Source organism: Lynx rufus, unplaced genomic scaffold (genome assembly GCF_022079265.1).
Source record: "Lynx rufus isolate CCGP_SWC_20201006 ecotype Redwood Valley unplaced genomic scaffold, mLynRuf1.p SCAF_4, whole genome shotgun sequence".
In the NCBI taxonomy this organism is placed as follows: Eukaryota; Metazoa; Chordata; class Mammalia; order Carnivora; family Felidae; genus Lynx; species Lynx rufus.
In genome coordinates, this window is record NW_025814856.1 from 169,416,583 (window position 1) to 169,442,313 (window position 25,731).

General features: G+C 61.2%; 1 protein-coding gene across 5 annotated transcripts in view; it reads right to left on the reverse strand.

The window, feature by feature from the left end:
* PTPRN2 (protein tyrosine phosphatase receptor type N2) overlaps positions 1–25,731 on the reverse strand; it is a 766,821-nt gene that overhangs the window by 407,733 nt on the left and 333,357 nt on the right. The window lies entirely within an intron of this gene.

Genomic DNA, 25,731 nt, shown 5'->3' on the forward strand with positions numbered 1-25,731 from the left:
CCCTGCAGACACCTCACCTCTGCAGGAATTAGACACAAAAAAGCAACATTCCCACCCATGTCCTTGTTCCTACTGAACAGGGAATACTTGGGGCCGGCTCTAAACTATCTGCAGTCCCAAAGAAGGGACACCCGCCAGGGGCTTGGGAGGACAGCCACCACAGGTGGAGCACAGACGGGTCCCCTGGGAACACCGCAGGGGAGAAGGCACTGTGCTGGGAAGGAGAGTCTCTGGGTGCCAGCTCTGCGGGGCTCAGAGCAGGGGCCTTTCCCCGCACATGCACCAGCAGAAGCGGCCCCATCGTGAAGGAGTGCTGGGTGGGGGGCCGGTGTCCCAGGGTCAGCCGGCTGCCTCCAGAGGAGCACCTGGAAGCCACCGTGAGGAACACTATAGCCGGGAAAGATCCTGAACGATGAACGTGGCCCAAAATGCTGAGTAAAACACTATTTTACTTCGCAGTAAAACATGCCTGAGTTTTTTTGTTTTTTTTTTTAATTTTTTTTTTTTCAACGTTTATTTATTTTTGGGACAGAGAGAGACAGAGCATGAACGGGGGAGGGGCAGAGAGAGAGGGAGACACAGAATCGGAAACAGGCTCCAGGCTCTGAGCCATCAGCCCAGAGCCCGACGTGGGGCTCGAACTCACGGACCGCGAGATCGTGACCTGGCTGAAGTCGGACGCTTAACCGATTGCGCCACCCAGGCGCCCCAAAACATGCCTGAGTTTTATAGTGATAATCACTGTTGGGTTATTGTTAAGTAACGTTCCCTGTAACACAGACAAACAAGGTGCTATCGTTAAGACCATGCTGAGCTCCCGCGTGTGGATCGCCCGCTAAATTGGCCAGGGGACTGACGAGGGGACTGGCCAGGGGGCTGGCCAGGGGGCTGGCCAGGGGACTGACGAGGGGGCTGGCCAGGGGGCTGGCCGGGGACTGACGAGGGGGCTGGCCAGGGGGCTGGCCGGGGACTGACGAGGGGGCTGGCCAGGGGACTGACGAGGGGGCTGGCCAGGTGGCTGGCCAGGGGACTGGCCGGGGGCTGGCCAGGGGGCTGGCCAGGGGACTGACGAGGGGGCTGGCCAGGGGGCTGGCCAGGGGGCTGACGAGGGGGCTGGCCAGGGGGCTGGCCAGGGGGCTGGCCAGGGGTGGCTGTCAAAACCACACCAGCTACAGTGCAGCTGAACACCTGGCATCTGACTCGGCTGAAAACCATCGAGGGCTGTTTGGAAAACATTCGTATATAACGTGCAGCATCAGAGTTTGCTTTTGGCAAAGGCAGTGATGGGTACAGAAAGCCGGTCGCTCTGAGAGGGAGTTTTTTTATTAGAAAAAGTAAATGGGACAGATGTTTATGTTCATCGTATTTCCAGTGATTCGTTCTCGGGGGTAAAGACCCTGACCATCCAGCTCTGCGCCCCTTGAAGCAACAGGCTCCCGCAGCCTGGCCCCGGCCTGCGTCTTCAGGCCTCATGTCAGTGATGACATACGAGAAGCCGAGGGGACGGCGGAGGAGAGACGGGGGGTGTGCAGGCAGCTCGAGGGCCATGGCCAGCGTGTCTAGGGGTCTTTGAGTTCAGGGGACAGATGTGAGAGACTGGGCAGTAAAATCTTCCCGTCGTATCATTTCGAGCCTGAGGAATCAGGAGAACAAGAAGCTCGCTAATAGTTGCACTGCTGGTTAGTGACAGACCCAGGAGCAAAATGCAAAATCCTGGACTTGCCAGCGCGGTCTTTCCCCACATACTGCCCCTCAGGTACCTGCAGTTGACCTTTGACCTAGAGTTGACCTTTGAACTCCCGATGCAGCGCATTCTCAACAGCAGACGCTCAGTGAGAACGCAGCATCACGGCCCACCCCTCGGGAGGGGCAGAGCACTGGCGCAGGGGGAGCACGGCCCACGCAGAGGGAGGGGCCAGAGCACCGGCACAGAGGGAGCACAACCCATACACAAGGAGCACGGCCCACACAGAGGGAGGGGCCAGAGCACCGGCACAGAGGGAGCACAGCCCACGCAGAGGGAGCACGGCCCACGCAGAGGGAGGGGCCAGAGCACCGGCACAGAGGGAGCACGGCCCGCACAGAGGGAGCATGACCCACAGCTCGGGAGGGGCCAGAACATGGGCACAGAGGGAGCACGGCCCACACACAAGAAGCACAGCCCATGCAGAGGGAGCACGGCCCACACAGAGGGAGGGGCCAGAGCACCGGCACAGAGGGAGCACGGCCCATGCAGAGGGAGCACGGCCCACACAGAGGGAGGGGCCAGAGCACCGGCACAGAGGGAGCACAGCCCACGCAGAGGGAGCACGGCCCACGCAGAGGGAGGGGCCAGAGCACCGGCACAGAGGGAGCACGGCCCACACAGAGGGAGCACGACGCACAGCTCGGAAGGGGCCAGAGCACAGGCACAGAGGGAGCACGACCCACACACAGGGAGCACGGCCCACGCAGAGGGAGCACGGCCCACGTAGAGGGAGCACGGCCCACACCTCAGGAGGGGCCAGAGCGCCGGCACAGAGGGAGCACGGCCCACGCAGAGGGAGCACGGCCCACACAGAGGGAGGGGCCAGAGCACCGGCACAGAGGGAGCACGGCCCATGCAGAGGGAGCACGGCCCACACAGAGGGAGGGGCCAGAGCACCGGCACAGAGGGAGCACAGCCCACGCAGAGGGAGCACGGCCCACGCAGAGGGAGGGGCCAGAGCACCGGCACAGAGGGAGCACGGCCCACACAGAGGGAGCACGACGCACAGCTCGGAAGGGGCCAGAGCACAGGCACAGAGGGAGCACGACCCACACACAGGGAGCACGGCCCACGCAGAGGGAGCACGGCCCACGTAGAGGGAGCACGGCCCACACCTCAGGAGGGGCCAGAGCGCCGGCACAGAGGGAGCACGGCCCACGCAGAGGGAGCACGGCCCACACAGAGGGAGGGGCCAGAGCACCGGCACAGAGGGAGCACAGCCCATGCAGAGGGAGCACGGCCCACACAGAGGGAGGGGCCAGAGCACCGGCACAGAGGGAGCACAGCCCATGCAGAGGGAGCACGGCCCACACAGAGGGAGGGGCCAGAGCACCGGCACAGAGGGAGCACAGCCCACGCAGAGGGAGCACGGCCCACGCAGAGGGAGGGGCCAGAGCACCGGCACAGAGGGAGCACGGCCCACACAGAGGGAGCACGACGCACAGCTCGGAAGGGGCCAGAGCACAGGCACAGAGGGAGCACGACCCACACACAGGGAGCACGGCCCACGCAGAGGGAGCACGGCCCACGTAGAGGGAGCACGGCCCACACCTCAGGAGGGGCCAGAGCGCCGGCACAGAGGGAGCACGGCCCACGCAGAGGGAGCACGGCCCACACCTCAGGAGGGGCCAGAGCGCCGGCACAGGGAGCACGTGTCGAGATGCTCCTGTGTCTCAGAGCACACTTCCTAAATCGACACCTGGGGAACGGGGGAGTGCATTTCTGCTGCCACATACGAGCTGAGCCCTCTCCCCGCTCCTAGTGTGTCAGCCCGTAGCACAAGCTTGGCACCAGCTTGCCAAGAAGTCTGTCTAAATCTATCACGTGTTCAGTTTTAATTTAACCTTAATCCTTCCAGATCAGTAGGGGGCAGAGAGGCAGACGACTAACAAGGGAGGTGAGTCGCTGACACGGAGGGGAGGTCTGCTGTCCCCCAGCTGCACGGAGCCTCCAGGTACATTCCTGCCTCACGTGAATTCGCCCGTCCCCAGTGTTTGTTGGGCGCCTACCCCATTCACAGTGCACCTTGCACACTCGGACGCCTCCTCCGAGGAACACGCAGGGGAACGCAATCCCTGAAGACAGGGCCTACTTATGGAGCACCATGGCCACCGGAGCCAGACGGGCCTGAGCGGGAGCCCCGGCACCACGTTTGTTAGCAACGCAAGCCAAGTGGTTAGTCTCCTCTCCCTCCCAGAGGGCCTTTGATCCGGGAGGAAATGAGGGACACACATGGCGATGTCCAGAACACATTGCAGTAACTCCAAGAAAGGGCTGAGGCGTCATCCCAGACCTCAGAGAAGGGCTGGCAGCGTCCCATGTGTGGGCACCAGGCGGCGGGTCGGGGGCCGCAGGACAGAGCCAGCGGCGGCATCGCGGTGGCCGAGGGAGGGCATAACTGGTGCCTGGGGACGGAGGGAGCCAAGGCTCAGGGGCAGCGGGACTCAGAGGTTCTTGACCCTAGTGGCATCTCAGAAAGACAGGCTGGGGCTGTGCAGGGCGACCCGGAGTGGAGGTGCTGTGCACAGACAGGACCCCGGTGAGGCAGACCCTTGTCACCTACGAGGGGATGCCAGGACTGGGCAGTGACAGGGACAGAGAAAACAGGCGGCCACGGAGGGCAGCCAGGGTGGTGTGTACACGTTTCTCGTGAGGGCATTTTCTTCTCGAAACGTGTATCTAGAGAATGTAACACCATGAGCATGTGTATGCACACGTACGTGGGCACACACACATGCAGGCCTACACACATGTGCGCACACTTGTTCCTATGCACAGACACACATGCTCACGTATATGGACATGTGCGCACACACACGGTCACGTGTATGTACACCAGCGTGCATGCACACACGGTCACGTGGACGCATACACACAGGTACACAAGCACACATGCACACATGCGTACGGGTAGGCACCGTTCTTTTGACTCTCCTGTTTGTGTGCATCCCTAACAGAAAGCTGGGGACATGGTACCTTTCCAGCTCTGTGGCATCAGAATAGTCTCCTCTCAGGCCACACGTGCCACCTTCCTCTGGACAAAGCCACGGGTGTGAGCGGCTGCCCTTGTTTTCTCAGAATCAAGTTCTCCCAATGGCAAGGCAGCGTGACTGGGCTCTGCAGACCCGAATGGTTCAGTTTTAGGCACACTGGTCACGCCGCAGTGACGCAAGCGTCACTTCACTGTGACATAAGTGCCACATCCCCGCCCCCACTGGCACCCCCATCACGCTGAGGCTGAGTTCCTGGACTTGAATGTGGCCGGGTGATGGCTCCTCCATTTCTCGGGGCACAGCACGAATTGGGGGTCATGTCCTTGTCACCATGCTACCAGTGGCTGGAGGAGGAAGTGAACGTCGAAACTCGGGTCTCCGGAGCCACGGCACTGCTCACACCTCCGTTTCCAGGGCTCGGGTCCCACCGGCGAACCCACCTCCCGTCGAAAGGCCTCCCCTCCTCCAGAGGAGTGGAGCTGCCCCGCCTCACCGTCTGCCTGGCCCCTCCGGCCACCGTCCGCCATCTCCCGTCTCCCCAGTGGTGGATGTCCATGCTGCCTTTGCTGACGACTCCGGACCACTCTCGGCGGAAGCCGCCGTCACCCTGCCTTCTCCTGCCCCGTCTCCTCACTTGCTCCTCTAGACTCGCCTGGACCTTCCGCCGGCCCTGCAGCTCCCTGGGGAGCTCGGCCCACTTCAGGGCACCCACTGCACAGCTCGGGGCTGACCCCTCTGCACACGTCGAAGATCGCTGCCTGGGAGACTCTCGGTGCTCAGTAATCACCGTGCGGTTACCTTTGGTGCCAGGGGGAGCTAAAGCAGAGGAAAGTGGTCCAGGCACCACCGTTAACCATCCCGTCTCATTGGGCCAAAAATAAAACACACGCAGAGCAGTGAGCGCCCCGACTCACAAAACCAGCAAATTTCTGCAAAGATCCGTTCAAGCCAAACTACTTAAATGGCCTGAGAAAGGCTACTGTTTCAAACACGGTCGACAGAATTGCTTTGGAAGGAGTACAACCATTCGATGAGTGCACACTTTCATGGGTTATTTGTTTTAAAAACAACTGTGCTTTTATTTCTGTATTCTCTTAAGATCAAAGAAAGCCATAATTTATAGAACAAAACCTCTACTAAGTCATGCGTCGTAAGTACTTGTGGACGCGATTTTCTCTAACACCTCCTCAGCTCCGTGAACTCCAGCCTGCCCAGCAGAGATGAGCTCAGGTCGACGTGACACCTGCCTCAAGCCCGCCACCTCTGGTTATTCACAGACACGTGTGGGTCTGTGCACCAGGTACAGTCACGAGAGAACTCCTGACGCCTGTCTCCAGGCTTATCCAAGACCCACGGGCCACGCGCTCTGCGCCTGGGCTCCTGGCTTTCCTCAGGCGCAGGTGGCCCTGCCATCAGGTGCCCTGTGACCGCCGCACCGCCCCCCCCCCCGGAGGGCGGGACTGGTAGGACCCGTCACGGTCCTCTCTTTCCCACGGTCTTGCCGCTCTCGTTCCCCGCTCCCCATGTGCCCGCCTACCGGGGAGAGAAGTCCATCCGTCCCTGCGCCTCTCAGCGCACACAGGAAGACACCAGCAATGTCGGAGGCTGGCCAACCCTGTCTCCGCGAAGCTGCACTAGACCCACCGCTCACACCCGCGGCTTCGTGCAGAGAAGCCCACTGGATTTCCAAAAGTCCACCCCCCCGCACACCAGACACAGAAGGCACACTGCCCGTGCCACGTGCCCGACACTGGCGAGCAGGTGTGTAATGACAGGGGGTAAAGAACCCACAGACGCTGTGCCCCCACCGGCGGGTGCTCCCGGAGCCATGCCACGGGTCCAGATGCCCTGGGGCACTCGCTTCCCTTCGCTGGTTTCTGACTCCAGGGATGAAGGTGAGGCGTGGGCTTGCACACTCACACACATATGCACATTTGATTGTGCTCGCACACACATTCACACTCCTACACACACTCAAACACAATCACACCATGCTCACACTCACGCCTGCACTCTCAATGCCTGCAGAGCCACACACAGTGCGTGCACACTCAAACATGCCTGCACACATGCTCACACACCTTAGCACACCTCCACACTGGCACACACTCGCATACACCTCTGTACACTCATCCATATGCATTCACACCACGCTCACACTCACACATACCTGCACTCTCACATGCTTGCATGCACACACCAGGCTCTCATGCACTTACGCATGTTGCACACTTGAACATGCTCACACATTTGCATACACTCGTTCACAAACTTATAAACACTGATGTACACACTCATGTTCACATCCATGCTCACACTTGCACATGGCTGCATTCACATGTGCTTGCACACTTACCCACTCACATACACACTTGTGAATGCTCACATACATGCTCACTTGTGCTCACATGCTTGCACACGCTCACACATGCTCACACACCCATAATGGATTTACCAGCTGGTCTGGTATGAGGTGCTCTGTGAGTTCTTTTTTTAAAAAATGTTTATTTGTTATTTTGAGAAAGCAGGGGAGAACGAGTGGGGAAAGGGTGGAGACAAAGGGAGACAGAGGATCCCAAGCAGGCTCCAGGCTCCGAGCTGTCAGCACAGAGCCCGACGCGGGGCTCGAACCCACGGACCGTGAGATCATGACCTGAGCCGAAGTCGGCCGCTCAACCGACTGAGCCCCCCAGGCACCCGAGGTGCCCCAAAGGTTCTCGCATGTCAGCACCGAGGAGAACGACGACAGGCCCGTTGCAGGAGCTACTCACGGGGAGAGCCGTGCGTGTGTGTGTGTGTGTGTGTGTGTGTGTGCGCGCACGCGCGTGTCTGGGAAGCTGGAAAAGCTCACCTGAATCAGGGCCCTCATGTTGCCCTTACCAAGTACCTGGCCTCTTTATCTTTCTGCGTTTCGATGATGCACAGTCCTGATTACAAAGTGTCTCAGCTGGTAATAAGTGCACTCCATTTTTCTTCAAATGTGCGTTTTATTCAGTTCCCAGATGAATCCAATTAGCATATCATTGTGACTGATTAAATATGCCTCATGTAAATTTACATGTCAAAACACGCTGAACTCAAACAGATAGACAAGGCCGCCAGGCGTCCGTAAACAGCTCTGCAGGCACAGCCAGCTCGAGACACAAAAGCTGAAGTTGAAATTTGCGGTGATGACCAGGTAGAGACCGAGGAAAAGCAGAGAGCTGCTGTGACTCATGCATGAGGGGAGGGGATGAATATGGACATTCGCCTCCCTTTGTCTCTGACGAAAAGCTATTGACAGGAGGCTCCCCGTCTGCATCCAAGGCTGTCGCATCAGATGAGCTCATCAGGTGATGGAAATTCGGCCTCTGATCCAGGAAAGGTCCCTGGGCACTGGAGTCGAGACTGTTTCAAAGAGATTATATTATCTTAGACAGCAGGATTAAATTAACATGGGAATGACTTCTACGCGAGGAAATTTTTTTTGCTAAACATGTGCTAATGTTTATTATGCATAACATTTTCTTATCATAAGTGATCTCCTTTGATGTCCTATCCACTTGTTCGTCGGTTTCTGACATTCTTTTCGGAAGGGAGCGAAATCCCAAGGATGAAAACTGTGAATGTTGATGGAGAGCCTCACCGGATTCCTCTAAAAGCAGTGACCATGGGTTCTGTGGGTGATTTGGGGGAAATTTTTTAAGTAACGAGCGATATGAAGTCTGGTTCGGCCATTCACCACAGGAAACACCTCCTGTGGGACGCGCTGGGTCTCTGTCATCACGGGGTGAGCACTGTCACTCCTTTGCTGCACGCGGGGGCCTCCTGGAGAGCCACAGGAGCACGGCTGGCTGACGGTCAGCCACCGCCGCCCCTTCTCGCCACCACGTCTCCTCGAGGCCACACTACCCCAGGCTGCCGCCAGCCAGGACAGAGGGCGTGGGCGGAGAAGGTCTGAGACGCACCTGCCTCTGGGGCTCTGCCCGCACCTTTCCATCTGCCCGTTCCAGGCGTCCGCCGGCCTCACCGCCCCCCCCGCCCCCCACAACCCTGGGCTCCGGCTGACCCTACCCATACGTGCTCCTCAGCGCCCTAAGTGACGCGCCTCCTGTTACAAACAGCTCCACTCCTTTGTCATCGTCTCACGGGGAGCGTCACCCTCTCAACCACGAGCGAGCTCAGTGAAAGTGATGTCCCTTAAACGAACCCAGAAAGGGGTTCATGGCAGGGGAGACGTGTGCTCCCTGTGAAGAAATCTCAGAAGCACCAGGCCGTTAAACAGGCTTAATCCCAAGCAGGCTCTGGAGAAGCTCACGCCGGGCCGGTGCCCGCGAGCAGCTGAGAGACGAGTGCCACCAGGATCAGAGGGGCCGTGTCAGCCACGTCCACGGTTCACTTGCAGCACGGGGACGGCGAGGCCTCTGCGTCTCCTCTCTGTGCAGCTGTGCTGTGGAATCTCAGCCGTTCAGTCAGGGTGGAAATGGTACAGAAAAGGCGAAAACACATCATTTAAAACAGAGGAAAGGAAACATGTCCAAGACCGACTGTGGCTCTGACGCCAGATCCGGGGGGTTCTTCAGAGGGATGAGTATCATGACAAAATGGAAAACAGGTGTTCTCAGTGTGTCTTATCGTGAAGTGTTAAAGGGATTAAATCTGTTTAACGTCGAAGAGAAAAGCACTTAAACATAACAGGCACGTTCCGGAAAGCTGCACACAGGACGCTCCTTCTCACCTGGGTAGAGCTGCAGCCTGCTGAGGGGGGTTTACAGAGACCCCAGAGCGCGTGGAGCCCTGTGAGACTCCTTTCCGATTCGGCTGGCCGTGAGCGCCCCTGTGGGGTGGGGTGGCCGTGAGGGTCGACGTGGCAGTTGCTCGCGGGGCGTCCCTGCCGGGTCTCCCCTAGGCAGGTGACAGCTCGGAAATGGCGCCGCCCGAGGGACCGCGTCACCCACTCCAGGGTGACGGAAGGGAGGGATGGCGCAAACACAACCAGACCTTCGTTCGCTGGTGAGCGCGGTCCAGAGGCTAACAGTGTTTTCCAGGATGTGGGATCCATCCCTCGAACGTTTCAGAACGCCTTCACATGGCTGGGGGGAGAGGCTCCAGATCAGGCCAGGCCACGGGGCTGGGCTCCGCACCTCCCGGACCATCTGCTGTGTCCACCTGGAGGCACCAGGCGCCACAACCTCTGTCCCTTCTGTGGATACCGCGGCCCTGTCCCCTCTCCGCCCGCGATGGGTGCATCTTTGCTTCCTGGACTCCGCGTTGACGAAGCTGGGGTCTGGCAGCCGTTCGTTCCTCACATTTCCCTTGCTGCCCTCTCCTCCCTCCCATCCGTCACCGAATCCCACCCATGTCACCTCCCGCCTGTGTTTGCCGCTCTAAGTCCCGCATGCCAGCACCTCTCCCTGGTTCAAGGCTCACTTCTCCCTGGTTTCTCCGCCCCCGTCTGCTTTTGCTCTGTGGCTGGACGGCCCCCGCCAGCCCGGCCCTCCCTCACCCCCATACAGCCGCGACGCTCGCCCACGCCCGCCTCGGCTGGACCGCCGGCCTCCCTCTCACAGCTGACGTCAGCTCCTTCAAACCGCTGATCGCAACCAGGAGGAGTGTGACCCTCCACCGGACTCGGGTGGATCTCTGTCCCTGACAGACGCTCTGTACATACGGCCGTCACGGCCTAACAGCCAGCACTTGTGTGTGCCATGGCGCGCGCGATGTCTGTCTCACCACGACGGGGCCAGCCTGCCTCGTCGGCAGGACCTCGCAGGGTCACAGGGAACAGGCGCTCGTTCCGTCCTCCCCCGTGAGCCGCACAGAGGTCTTGGAAAAACCACTTGGTAGGAGTCACTCTGGGTAGGAGTCACTTTTGCCCTGTGCCCAGGGCTGGGCCGGCCATCAAAACCCTCTTAAGGGTCACAGGGATCAGCTGGGGGACATTTACAACGAACCCTCAGGAGCCGAGTCTCAGATCGGTTCTCCCAAAACTAAGTACAGCACAAGGGCTCTGCCAGACAGACTTCTGCTCTCTCACTCTTCCAGCGACATTTACTTCCCTTGGTTGAGCTCCGTCCGCCTCATTTCTACCTCGAAGAGCCCTTCCGGTGTGCTTGCCCAACCAATTCAACAGAATTGAGAACTCAGCCGGCCGTGGTCACTCTGTTCACACCCTCTGCATCACCGTGGAGCTGCTCCTGTAATTATTCACAGGCCACTGTCTCCCTGAGTGAAGCCACGGGACACTTGCCCGACGCACACGAAAGTCAGAAAGAGCGTGTCTCCGAAAGACTCGGGGATCAGAAGCCTTTGCTAAACCACGGTCCTCAACAGGCAGTAAGTGCACCCTTGCCTGCCGTGACGTGTCCCTAAAGTTTGTAAACCGCAGAAACACAAGCCGCGGACGATCGCAGTGGCCCGACAGGCTGCAGCCTCCATAGGACTTCCCTCTGCGGCAGCATGGCCGTGGACCCATCCCGGGGTCCGACCCATCCCATCCCGTCCCCTCCCATCCTGTCCCGTTGGTGCCTGTGGGCCCAGGAGCCACCGCGCCCCCCCGCCCCCCATCGTTTGCAATCCCAACTCTTAACTGAGGATAAAAACAAGAAATGGTCACAGTCCTCCTCTCCCTCTCCCTCAGCCACACTGCGGGTGCAGTTGGCTGGGCCTGAGTGCGTGAGCCCCTCCCCGCGTGCGAGGTCTCTGTGACGTGGGCAGACGCGGGCAGTGCGTGCGACCTCTCCCGTCTGGATCCAGGCCCGCCCCGCCCTCCTCGTATTCACGCGCTGCTGTGTCATCAGACGCGCGTGTGCACCTCCTTCTTGTCCACAGACTGTCCCTTCCCTGACACTGAGCCCCACGAGGGCAGGTTCCCTACAGCTCACGCAGCATCTGCCCCAAGCGGGAGCTCAGTAAACATCTGCTGCAGGGCCGGGTGGGGCCCAGGAGGAGGGGGAGGGTGACCACGGCTGGGGTTCCACGTTCTCACTGTTGTCAGGCTTCACGCCGAGGCCCCTACCTCCTCGTTCGCTCACTTCTCACACCTCCAGGTGGCAGGCTTCCCGCTCACCCCGCAGCCCAGAGCGGCTGTCACTTGCCGAGATCACAGGCCGGCCCTGGCCTCCCTCTTCGTGCAACTCGCACGCGTCCCATCGCCTGCGTCACGCCGGGCCAGAAGACACAGATGACCGGGACGGTTTTCCTGCTCGTCCCACATGTGGTCACTGGGGCAGGCTCCCTGCTCGACACGGAGCAGCCAGCCACGGGGTTCGCCCCTTTCTCCTTCTCCAGACTTTTGTGCAGGACGATGCTAGAAACAGGGCAGGATAAGGAAGCTAACTGCACGTGGCAGTCACCTGGGCTGGAGCAGCTGGGGCGTGGCGCCCCGTCCCAGTCCCGCTGCCCGAGAATGACGCCCGGCCGGCCCAGGCGCGGTGCCTCTGAGTGTGCGACGCGGGGCAACAGTTCCTGCCCACGTGGGTCACTGCCGAGCCACACACACCCGTGAGCGCTCCTGTAACTGACAGTCGTGAACCCCAGGGCTGAGAATGGCCGGCATCGGAGTGGCCCTGGGCAAACTGGCGGGTCTTCAGTGAGTCCCGAGCACGGCCTGAGGCTCCCCGGGCCCGCCGGCCTCGTCCGAACCCAAACGGGCTCCTCGGCGGCGGTGCCTTCTCTAAGCAGAAAGCCTTCGTCCCGAAGCCCCGTCGCCGTCTCCCCCTCCAGCGCCGCCGGCCCCCGCACCTCGTGGACAACCACTGGGCCAACGCGGGGCGGTTCCCGGAGAGGGGACGCACCCCGGGCCGCGGGCTGACGGCGCTTCGGGCGGCCTTATGTCACTGGCTTACGTGGACCGTGCGGCTCTAGAAAGTGGCGGTGGTGCCCCGTGAGCGTCTCGACCAGCACTGCAGCCGGCGCGGCTCCACACGGCGGACGCGCACCGTCCCGCTCCGGAGGCCGGACTCCAGAACCCGGGTGCGCGAGCGCGGGCTCCAGCAGAGGGTCCTCCCTGCGTCTGGTGTCTGCCGGCCGGCCTTGCCCTGCTCTGCCGACCCCCCACGTCTCCGTCCTCACGGGGCACCCACCCCAGCCAGCGTGGCCTCCTCTTAGCCTGATGACATCACAGAGGCCCTGTCTCCGGACACGGGCTGGTACCCGGACGTGTATTCGGGGCTGCTTCCTACCCACAACGGGCACCGGCCTCACCCGCATCTGAGCGCAGGGCTCGGGGACGTTCCTGACACGGTGAACGAGAAACAGCATGAAAGGCCGCGTCCGCCTCGTGGAGAAGGGAAGGCGCGTCGGCCACACGGTGCTCTCGGCCTCGGGGTTTACAAGCCACGCCGCTTCCTGGCTCGCCGTCGACGTGATGTTCCCGACACCAGCAGGGGACCGCTCAGCCTCCGTGGGATGAACCGACCGGAGCTCTCTCCAGCTCCGAGACAGGGCCACCGTCCCCGTCGCCCAGCCTGATCACAGCTGCGTCCCAAATTAAAGGATCAAACCGGGCCAGCGGCTCCATTTAGAGACGTGCACCCACCTCTGCCATTACTGACGCGCGAGCGGCCGGGACGCTGGGGAACAAGGCGGGGGCTATGCCCACGCAGAAGAAGCCAAGGACAGCTCTCCATGAGCTCGACAAGAGCCACTCCCAGCCTGCCTCTGCCACGGCTCCCGTTCGGGCCGAGTCTCCTGTCCACCAGCTGCCGCCGCATGTCCCGTGGCGGCGCCACGCGGGAATGCCCAGCAGAGGGGTGGCCGTGAAGCAAATCCTCTCCAGGCCAAAGAGGAGAGAGCAGACAGCTCTGTGGCTGCCGGTGCCACGGTGTGAACACTCAGGAGCCCACGTCTGGGCGTTTCCAACACCGTGTGGCCGTGGACCCGGAGGCAGCGGAGGAGCGAGGCGGCCGTGTTACGGGCCGCCGCGCGTGGTCACAAGGGCTCCCTCCTTACCAGCGCCCGGTGCAGGGCGGGGGCGGCCCCGTACGGAGTCCGGGCGGGAAGGCTGTTAATCTGTTGAGGTGTCAGAGTCAGAAGTCACGGGAGCCACTCTTGAGTGTGGACAACGGATCACGCGGTCCTGGCTGCTCGCGGGGAAGAGGCCGACACCGCTTTTTCGACCAAAGAAAGTGCCAGAAAACCAGGCTGTGGCACTCGTGAGGCTGCACTGGGCTCGGAAACAAGCAGCACCGTCCCACCTCTTTCCCCGAGGAAGCCGGAGCTCGCCGAGCTCCAGCCCCTGGCCGAGCCGTGGACGTGCGGGCCCCGCACCAGCTTCCGGGAACGAGCCCAGCACAGGAGCGAGCGCGGGGGCAGCCTCGCCCTTGGAGGGAGGGGAGCCGCCCCCCGTCACACGGGAAGGTGGGGTTCCCAGAGATGCCGCACGGGCGGACCCCAGGTCGTGACAGTAAAACCCGTCCCATCCACCTACCTATAGGGGGGCTGTCGTGCGACCTCGGACAGACACACACCACACGCGTATACACCTGCACGCACCTGCACACCTACACATATCACACACCTGCACACCCATACCTGCACGCACCTGCACACCTACATATATCACGCACCTGCACACCCACATCCTCCGCACATATCACATGCATGTGCACACCTATGCACTCTGGCACCTGTACACTTATGTATGTCATGCACACGGACTCGCTCACACATGCCACACACCTGTGCGCTCACACATATCACACACAGGTGCACAGCTACACACACTTACAATGTCACACACACACACCACACACTTGCACACCTGCACACCTACACATATCACACACCACACACATACACATAGCATGTGCATGTACATAGCACACAACTGCACACACACACGCCTGCACACATTACTACAGGCACTTACACACCACATACACCTGCACACACATCCCCACACATGCATACTCACTGCTCTGTTCAGGAGGAGACGCCGGGCAGACCCTTTGGGGCGTTACATGCAAACCCGACCCTGCTCTACCCGCCGTTCTCCACTAGCCGGCCTCAGTGGGTGCTCAGGAACAGTCTGCGTGGACTCCCGTGGGCCACGGTCCGCCTCCCCATGGAGCGCGGCGCACGGGGCCCTTGGGAGCAGCCGTTGTGTCTCGGAGCCCGCGATCTGCATTTTCTCAGGTTCTATCCTGCTTCTGGCCCGCTGACGGGCCACATCTCCCTGTGACGGCGGCCCTACAAACATCCGTGCACACTGGCCGGAGGCAAACAGGCCCCCGCCTCCAGGGACAGTGTGAACCCTCCTACGGAACAAGCAGGCAAGAACACGGGGCTAATTCTGCACAGTCCGCTAGAAAATAGCCAGGTACACAGAGCGAACTGGCTTTAATCTCGCTCAACCCAAAGTAGCCCGGAGAGGGTGGAGCCTCTGGGGCGGCTGCCCGTAAAGCAGGTTCCTCAGTGGGACGACAAGGTCCCGGAGAGGAATTGCGGCTGCAGGCTGGGGGAGCCGCGGGACCGCAAGCAAAGGGCCTCTGCCTCCAGCCTCCGGGGGGCTTGGGGACAAGCAGCAGGTGCCAGCCTACGCCTGTCAAGCCTCCCCACGCTCCCTGCACCCCAAGAGTGCCTGAGCCCAGCAGCTGTCCGGTGGTCGGGGTTCTCACCCCTCCCGACGTTCCCCCCCCACACACACAGGGCGAGGGGCACGTGAGGAACTAAAGAGGACGGTGTGTGCAGTGCGCGCTCCTGCTCAGGACACGTGCCCCCGAGGCAGGCGCGCCGTCCCGCACCCCCCGTGCTCCGGGAGAGGAAGGAGACAGCACCTTCCGGAGGTGGTCTGGAGGTTCGAGAGGACCTGGGGACAGGATGAGCAACTCACGTTCACTGCTGTTTCCAGGACCATCCCGGGCGGACAACTACCACACTTCTGTCTGCAAAGCATTTGAGAGAGTGCCGTCCACACAGAGAGACAGCTGTCTACACAGGGAGAGAGCTGTCTACATAGACAGAGTGCTGTCTACACAGAGAGTTCTGTCTACAGAGAGAGAGAGCTGTCCACGCACAGAGAGAGCCGTCTACACAGAGAGCTGTCTACACAGAGAGAGTGCTATCTACACAGAGAGAGAGCTGTCTACACAGAGAGAGCGCCATCTGCCCAGAGTTGTGTACACGGAGAGAGCCACCGACCCGCTGCATCGGAAGGATGCCAATGGTTCCATCTCTGCTGGAACAACCCTGTACTTTTTCAGTGTCCCCGTCTTCTTCTCTGTAACTGAAGTTCTCGATCTGAGTGGCTTCCCGAAGGTCGTCCGCTGGGGACGTGCTGCTTGTAGGGGCAGGAACGCAACGGTCGCCTCTCCTGACGAACAGGTGGACCGCCGGCTCGATCACACCGTCCCCCGAGCGTCGTCGGCAGGGCGTCCACCCGCTCTGCGTACACACGCCCGCGTCACACGCACGCCAGGTTGTCTGGCGTCCCTGGGACGGCGGGGGGCACGGAGTCCGGACGGCGGCACAGAGCAGCCACGGTGCACCTCCTGCTTCTGAGGGATCCGGGACGCAGACTCAGCCTGGCAAAGAGCGGGCGTTGAGAAGGACACGTGATGCGAGACAACACGGTGTGGCACAAAACCACGTGACGTGATGCGACGGGACACGGGACACAGGATGCGGGACACGGCGTGACGCGATACGACACCACCTAACACGTCCTCTGGGTGGGAAACACTAACAAGGGGGTCCGGGGCATAGGGGTGAAGAGGGGAGCACGGGAGGTCCTAACAGCTCCACGGGGCACCAACCTTTGTCCTGGCCTCGGGCCCCAGAAGCCAGGATGGGGTTTTCCGGCCGAGAGGCTCGGAGGAGCATCCGAATCAGCCGTGTCCTCCCCGAACACATGTCTTTGTCGTGGAACCGAGGGCACGAGGTCCCAGCGGAGCCCCGCACAGGCCTACCGAGGACTAGCGCGGACGGAGGCCACCTCGGAGAGTCTGCGGGGACGACGCGAACCGGCCCTCGGCATGTGGGCCTCCCAGCACCAGCTGCCCGAAAGCGAAGGGCGCATCTCAGGTAAGCACGGAAGAGGCACGGGGGCCGGCCAGGACGAGAGCCAGACCGGGCTGTGCCGGGGGCCGGAGGGAGGGTTACGGCCACCACACAGCCCATGAGCCATGTCAAGGGTGCTCTCACATTTCCACAGAGAGCGTATAGGAAGTGGAACCATTCCCCAAACTGATGCCGGGAACTCTGTTACTCGTGCATTTAGAATAAAGTCAAAAGTCCACAAGGGCCTCCAAAAACTAACACGCTGTAGATTTAATTACAGATAAAAGAAATCTGACTTCTATTAAATGATGATAAGTTGCATATTTAGAATAGAAATTACCCTGGAGCATGAGAATGTTACTGTCCCTCGGTACTCCTTCGGACTAAGAAAATCACAGGAGATTTACCCCTTGAACATGCTCCTCAAGAGAGAGAATATGGTGAATGCGTGGAACAGCAGGTGTAACGCGTGGAATAGCAAGTATAACACATGGAACAGAACAGCAGGTATAATGCACGGAACAGCAGGTATAACGTGTGGAACAGCAGGTATAACACTTTCCTGGGAAAAGCCTGCTCTATGCCCCGATGTCTCACCGTGGGGCCCCAGGTTACTTATGTGCCCAAAGTCCCTTCTGACACCGAGTTGTGCTTCCGTTTATCCTCTCTGAGAACCGCCCATCTGGCCAGCAGTCAGGTGAGTGGGAAGGTCTGGGATCGAGCACAGCCTCTCTTCAAGCTCTCTTCCACAAGGGGCCGGGTTCCTGGCTCCGGGATGGAGAGAAGCCTCTACTGGAGGCTCCATCCCCACTCGGGTCGGGGGGGGCCGTCGGGGGGCCGGAACCCGACGTAGGGCTTCTCCCTGTGGGGGCACCTTCACACATCTCCCGCCTCTCCAGCACTGGGCATCTTCTCTTGGGAAGATGTGCAGGTTTACCTTACTTTAGGCCGCAGGTCCCTTGAGTTGTCCCAGCCTCGCGTGGCCGCCCCTCCTGGAGGCGCCTGCCCGTCCAGACATGGTTCGGGACCGAGCAGACCCCTGGGGCAGGCTGGCGACGGCGGGGCCCGCAGCGGAAGCGGAGTGCTGGCAAGCGAGCAGCAGAACCTTGGATCCTGAGGCCGTCCTTGCTCAGCACACGCTCGAGCGTCACGGGGCGAGCAGTCATTGTCCTAGACAGGATCCTAAGTTGGAGGGAGACAGGATGCATTTTTCCTCTTTTCCTGGAATTGCTCTCCCAGCACCGCACAGAAAAGCGGTCTGCTGCGGAGGCTGGTGGCCGCGGCGGGGGCGGCAGGGGGCGTATTCACAGGGGTGTGGGGTAGAGTCAGGGTGAAGTCTTATCTCCACGCAAATGAAAATGCCATAAACACGCTTTTCAGAGAAGACTCCTGCATTCAGGGCGTCTCATGAAACAGGGGAAACGTATTTCAAACGCCTCACAGTTCTTTTTGCTTCACGTTCGTTGTTCGTATCAAACCCAAACGCTGATTGAGCTCCTGCCACGGGCAAGGCACCAAGTTCAGTGGTGGGGTCTAAAGACGGGGACAACCTGGCTCTATCTTCAAGGACGGAGAGGTCAGGGGCTCCCAGACGTCACTGCCAGCAGCCACGCCTGGCGGGCGGGTCTCACCCTGGCAGCTGGGCCCCACACCAGAGCGCAGGGGTGATTTGTTAACAAGTTCCCAGCCACGCTGGCAGTGTTGCCCTGGGGATCGTGCTTTGAGAACCACTGTCCCGGACCTCTGGGGTCAGCCAGTGTGCTCCGTAAAAAGCCACGGTAAGCACGTCAGGCTTGGCAGCCACAGACAAGGTACGAACGGTGATGGCATTGAGGGCCAGAAGGCCTGTGTGGCCGCGGGGCGTGGCTGGCCAACTCTGGGGAAGCGGCGAGGCAGGGGCACAGGGCAGGGGGCAGGGACAGGCGGGTGCTGGGGGGTGAAAGCTCCAAGGAGCCGACCGCACTGCCCTCTAACCTCTTCCCGAACAGCCAGAGACGATCCAGGACGTGGGCTTGAAGACGAGACGGGGAAGGCAGACTGGGCTGCAGGGGCGCGGCCAGGGGTCCCGGCAGGGCTCTGCAGGGAGAGGGGAGAGCACCGGGCCGACAATGCTGAGAAGCAGGAGTGCGGGAAGGCAGGTCTCCGGGTGGAATGGGGAGGCACCGTGTGCTGCTTCCCTCACTGTCCCTGTGCCGCTCTGTTCTGCCTGGGGCCCCCACGGCCGTCACAAGCCCGGCAGACGGCGTCTCTGTTCCCAGCCCTCCCGTCGGAAGTCACACGGCACACACAGGAAAGCAGCTGTTGGTGGGGTCGGCTAGGTTCAGAGAAGACTCATAAAACCAGACAAATCCCCATAACTGGGACCCTTCAGACACTAAGGCTCACCCCCGTCACCACCGTGAAAGCAGGGCAGCCATCAGCTCCGTCACAAACGGTTTTGGCTGAGCCGGGGATGCCGGTGCCGTAGCGAGCCTGGTGGGGCTTCTGAACGTACCAGTTTACACCCCGGCGGGAACCGTGTCAGTGCTTTTGTGGAAGACTTTCCACGTGGAATTTGCCTCTTCGTGCTTTGCCTTCGTGAGAAAATGCCGAGCGAGCACAAACCCTTCATGAGAAAATGCCGAGCGAGCATCACCGCACCCCGCGTGTGGGCTCCAGGCCAAGGTGCCGGAGCGCAGGGCGCCCTCCTTCCCGAGCCTCCTTCCCGTGACGTTCACACCACGTGCTGATGCCTCCGGCCGCCACCCACAGCCCGGCTTCCCTGGTGCCACCCATCGCCAGCATCTCAGCCGTGTGCCGGCTCGCCTCTGCGGAGACGCCCAGACAGCGACGCCACCCACGCACCTGCCACCCCACAGTGGGAAGGTCCGAGCTCTCGTGTCTCCGTGCACAACCCGGGGGTCTCACCAGGCCACGAGGCTTCCACATTCTTACACACAGCCACGAGCCACGAGCCACGTGCACTAGGCCACGAGGCTTCCACATTCTTACACACAGCCACAAGCCACGAGCCACGTGCACTGGGCCACGAGGCTTCCACATTCTTACACACAGCCACGAGCCACGTGCACTAGGCCACGAGGCTTCCACATTCTTACACACAGCCACGAGCCACGAGCCACGTGCACTGGGCCACGAGGCTTCCACATTCTTACACACAGCCACGAGCCACGAGCCACGTGCACTGGGCCACGAGGCTTCCACATTCTTACACACAGCCACGAGCCACGAGCCACGTGCACTGGGCCACGAGGCTTCCACATTCTTACACACAGCCACGAGCCACGTGCACTAGGCCACAAGGCTTCCACATTCTTACACACAGCCACGAGCCACGTGCACTAGGCCACGAGGCTTCCACATTCTTACAACACACGGTATGTTGTTACCCTCCAACCCCACGACACCTGTCAGCTCCTGGGCCACCTGAGACCTTCACTGAAAGAGGCTACGTCGCGATGCACTGGCCCAGTGTCTTTCTGATCCCAAACACAACAGCGGTCCGAGGTGGGCGATGGCAGCTAACAACCCCCACGGCCCTTGGAATTTAAATCTCCTCTCCCACCAAATGCGTCCTACCTCGTTTGACGCTAAAGCAAGCCCGCGGAGCATAATCACCAGGCCTGTATCTGACAAGGAGGGAACCCAGGGCTCGACGAGACCCAACGAGCCGTCCACAGTCTCAACACAGGAAAGTAGAATCGGGACTTGGACTCTGGCTCTGAACCCACCCCCTGTCCTTCGAGGCTCTCCTCTGCCAGCCTCCGGCGCCACGGGGCAGCACGGCGGACATCCAGATGGAGCGTGGGAAACGGAACCGGCTCTGGCGCGTTCACCTCTCGTGGGGCGATCCACGGCAGCCGACACACCCACGCTGGAGAAACAGGTGCCGGGCAGGGAAGCCGCATCGCTCTGAGCTCCACTGGATGCCTCACGCCGTCCAGCTGACCCCTGCCCGCTCTGCTGGTGGGTCGGCCAGCTGCCCGAGGGGTGCCGTCCTTGACCGCAGGGGGAGCAGGTGCCTGACGCACGTCACCGTGTGCCTCCCACGGAGAAGGACCACGGGGCCAGACGGGCGGGGAAACCAGCCTTGCCGCGTCAGTCACCAGGCTCATTTTCAAGGAGCCCTGGCAGGCGGAAAACACGGCTGATGGACGGGAAACGGGCCGTAAGGACACAGAGCCGACCTCGGCTGGGGTTCTGAGCAGCAGGATCTGTCAATGGCAAACCTGCACACGGCCATCTAGGGGCTTCTTGCCCAAGTGCCAAATAGACTCCTGCTGGCCCCAAATGCCGGGGCCCATTTCTGCCCCGCCCCACACAGCTCTGGGCTCTGACACCTTCCTGATCCTCTGTCCTTCCAGTGAGAGGTCCTCTCCTGAGTCCCAGCCTCTGCAGGACCTGCCCTGGGGACGGCCGGCCAGGTGACGGCCAGCCTGCCCATCTCAGCCACCCTGCTCTGCTGCCGTGGGCCAATGGGTGCAAAGGGCTGTGGCGGGGCCAGCCTGTCACACACCTGTTGTGCAAGAGTTCTTCAAACACTGGGCCTCAGAGAACCTCCCGGAGCGTGACACGGGGGCGCCTCCAAGGCCTAAGACCTGGGTGTGTTCGTGGGCTGCTAGGGAGGGCTGCCCAGCGGGAAGGCGCCCTCCCAGCCTGCCCCCCACGAGCCCCTGAGGGACAGGCGCTAAGGGCTGTCCGAGCCCAGGGAGCAGCCGGGACAGGAGCCATCACGAGAAAGCCATGCGGGTACACTGGGCCCACCACGGAATGACAGGCCGACCTGGACTAGAAATCACGCGGCCGTCCAGAGGCCACGGGGACCGCGGTTTGTGAAAGAACTCGCAGGAAGGGGGTTTGTAACAGACACCCGTGTTCCCCCTTCGAGACAGCTGGCTGCGCCGGACCCGCAGGCGGTGCTGTGGCTGACGGAAACTGCTGGAAGGGGGTGCTGGCTCGCCTGCACGGGGTGCGTGTCTGTGAGCCGTGGCCACGAGGTGCACACGGTGAGGGGTCCCCCGGCACCTTCCCTGGTCCCCTCGCACAGGTGTGGGCCGTGCTCCTCCTGTCTGGACACGTTTCTGTGCTAAGATGCTGACAGAACACCGGAGGCTCATCCGCCTATAGAGAGAGCACGCACGACTAGAAACGGACACGGGGAGGACCGGGGCTCGGACGCTCATGCTCAGCACAGCAGTGAAGGGGCCGGCCGAGGCCGTCTTCGCAGAGTCCCTCACGCCCGCCGCTGCTCACATCCCTGTATGCGCGGAGCTCCCCGTGCACCCTCGCAGAACCGCTGGGGCGGTGGGCACGGAGCGGCGGAGGCAGCGAAGAGAAACGCCGTGCCGGTGCCCGAGTCCTACCCAGGCCACATGCGAATGCCCGCCCGCCCGCATCGGGACGTCTAATTCCAGGGGCGCCTTGCCCCACCCGGGACGCCCGCCACCAGGTGCTTGGGCCACCCTCCACCTCTCCTTCCCTCACCCCACATCCAGCCCCCTGCCCGAGTCCGTTAAATCTGCAAACCGCGTCCAGACCCTGAGCGTCTGGGCCCCCGTCGTCGCCCTTTCCACGCCAGCGTCACCTCAGACCAGCAACGGCCTCCCGGTTCCGTTACTTCCCTCCCCTCGTGCCCGCCACCACAGTCGGCAGGCCGGGCAGACGGACCCTGGTAGGCGTTTCAGGTCATGTCATGCCAGTGGCTCCTTGGCCCACTAGAAGCAGACACTGAAGTCCCACCCCACGTGGGTTCCCCGGAACCAGATCCAGATTCAGATCCGAGGGCCCGTCATCTGGGGGAGCACGCAGAGCTGCGGGGAGAGGGCTGGGCTCGTAGAAGCGACCCGGCTGCACACAGCACGCGTGGGTCACCCCCGACGAAGCGCTCATCCATCCGCTATCGTGACTGTGCTCGCGCATCACCCTCGCGTTACAGAAGCAGCAGCTGTGGCTCCCGGACCCGTGGCGGGAACGGAAGGTCAGCAGTAATCGACCTGCTGAAATTTCAGCTCGCAGGGCACCCCGTTTGACCTTCACAGGACCCACAAAGCCAGGGCCGTGCCCCATCTTCCCGGACTTTCCCACAGTCCCACAGCTTGCAGGTGACACGGCACACACGAGCTGGGAACCCCACCTCAGCCCCCACCCCTGGACGGGACTCCGCTCCTCCGTGAGCCCGTGTCCGCCCCACGCTGAGGGGTCTATACGATGGGACAGGGCACTAATTCCACGCGCTGGGCTCCACACGAGACCCCTGGGCCCATGCAGACAGAGCCTGCCTGCTGATAAAATCAGGCGACTTTCCACACAAAGCGTGAAGACCGGTGACTAATTTGGCGACACTTACGTAGCACTCCGTGTCACACGTTGCCTGTGGGGCAGGTAGGAAGGCACACAGACCGTGATCCCACCCAGGAGGGGCCCCGCCTGGTATTTCCCACAGGCTGTCAGAGCAGAGGAGAGGCTCGCCTGGTGGGCGTGGCCCGGGCCCTTCCAGAAGCAGCAGGTGGCGAGGCGGTGGGCTCCCGGTCCCGTCCGTACCCAACGGGAGGCAGGGAGCCTGGGCCAGCCCGGCAAACGGCAAAAAGCAGACCAGAACGACCGGGGACCCCGGGGCCACAGAGAGTGACTGATGCCAACAGCCGAAGGAGGCCAAACGCCTCCTGGAGCGAACCGGGCGGCACCCACTCGCCCCTCCACGAGGGAGAACCTGTTCCTCCCGCAAATGGTGTCGGTAATGCATCGGCTCCCTTTGTCCAGCAGTGCATATCGAGTAGTACGGTTTCTAGTATTTGGTCTAACCCCCGTCCCTAACCCCTCCCTGAGCACCGCTCACGTATTGCTACACGGGTAACCCTGCAAATTAGGACACACGAAACCCCTTCGTAGCACTGACTCCTTCACACCCAGGGTGAAGCCGTGAGGAGAACTGGCCTTCACAACTTCTAATTACGGAAACGCGGCTCCGGGAGTCTTCTCCAGCTGGGCCGATTAGCACGGCTCCGCCACGCTGACAGCACCGCCCTCCACTCCGGCAAACACTTGTCAAGATGCCAGAAGCAATTACCTGGCTGTTTAGAATGGAGCGATGGGGCCAGCGCCCTTCCCTTCCTCTCACCCGTCCGAACCTTCTGGAAGCCGCAGCCGTCAGGCACTTGCTCCCGGGGCCGCCAAACGGTGCTTCCTGCTGACGTGCACGGCCCTTACCGCACCCCACCAGCCCCGAGGGCCACCCGCCCCACACGCAGCCCAGCGTTTCCGGGTCCCAGGGAGACTCTGCCACGGACGGCCGACCGCCAGCCACGCGGTCGGCGAGGGACTCGAACACGCCGCCGAGCAGAAGCCCGGCACCGGACGTCCACGGCCTGCCACCGGGACGGCCCGCAAGGTGACCCCCGGCAGGAGGTGACGGGAGCCCGGGGGTCATGAGGTGGGCGGTGCCGCAGAGCGGGAGGCAAAGGTCACTTACCCACGTCTTCTCCGACACAAGAAACGCAAACATCGACTAGAAACACACTACTTGAGAACAAGGGGTGTGAAGGGCAGCAGAGGATTTCTCTGCTTGATCAGACGACCCGGCCAGAGAGAGCAGCGGTAACTAACTGCCACTCACCACAGCGTGCTCAGCCGTCGAGTCAGCGAGCCCCGCGCCTGGATCCGCCGTGCGCCAGCTACACACCAGCACCAGCGGTTTCCACACGCTCCGCAACGCGGAAGCACCTGCTCACGCGGGAGCCGGGTCCTCTCCTCGCTGGCTCACACCGCGCGCTCCCGCGTCCTCCCCTCGCTCGCTCACACCGCGCGCTCCCGCGTCCTGTCACCCACTCATTCGGGTTCATAAGTGGGGCAGAAAGTCCAGGAGAGGGTCCCCTCGTACCGGGAGCAGAATCTGGGCTCAGAAAACCAGCTGCGCTCATCAGCCAGGACGCACAGCAAGGACGTTTGTCGTGGGAACTACGTGCCTGTTCCTTACGTTTCGTATCACTTTGTGCGAAATTAGCCAAATAAGTTCCCTTTCAGTCCCACCACCGGGGGTGCTTCCCCCCTCATAAGATGCCTGCAGCGTCGTGCCACTGAACCCCCGAGGGGAGCACACGCAAACAGTCACTGTGTCCGCAGGCAGCGATCCCCGCGGCAGGCTCTGGTGTGCAGGGTGCCGAGGGCCGCCAGCCCGCCTGACGCGGGCCCGCCCGACAGTGCCGATCAGTCGCTCGCAGCAAGGGCTCCCCATCACCTTCTAAAACAAGAGACTGCGAAAACTTCCTGTCCTTGTTAACACGTGAGGGAGTCTAGAGCTCAGAGAGCTCACTTCTCCTCCTCGGGGACGGGACCTTGGTGCCAGTCGTGCCCTTGGTACATCCACTGCCAAACCACAGAGTCCTGATGGTCACCAAGCTGTTTTTCTTAACCCTTTTCCCGTATAGCACCAGGTACGTGCGTAACATGGTAAAATTACGTACAACACAAGAGAACTAATTCTTTGAAAGCGCGCGTGGAGCCTCTTGCACGTGCACGACAAGAAACCCTCAGCTTGCACAGCCCCGGCAGTCCCGTAAGTCCGGCAGGCGCACCGGGATACCCGAGCAGATTCAAGAATTCAGAAAGTCACTGCCATGGCTCTCAAACATACACCCGGTGTGCGATTCCCGCCGGGATCTAGCATTTCAGTACGGGACACGAACACGTTTAAAATGACCAGCAAACTAGATTTTAAATAAGCAACCCCAGTTTCCCCAGAAAGCAATAAAAGAAATGAAAGGCCACCGCCAGGGAGTAGGCTGCCAGGACTGTAAAAGCTGAAAAGACCTCCTTCCATTTTATACCATTCATTACTGTGCCCTGAAGTCCCAGCAAATCCGACTGGGAAAGCATTGCTTCCCAGCACTGGGATGAGCGGCCACCTGTGGGACAACCGTTAATGATTCTGCGTAAAAAAACCACAGTCGCTGACCGGGTCCTAACTTCGTCTGACCGTCTCCGCCGCGGAGACGCGAGGATGGATGCCGGAGGGAA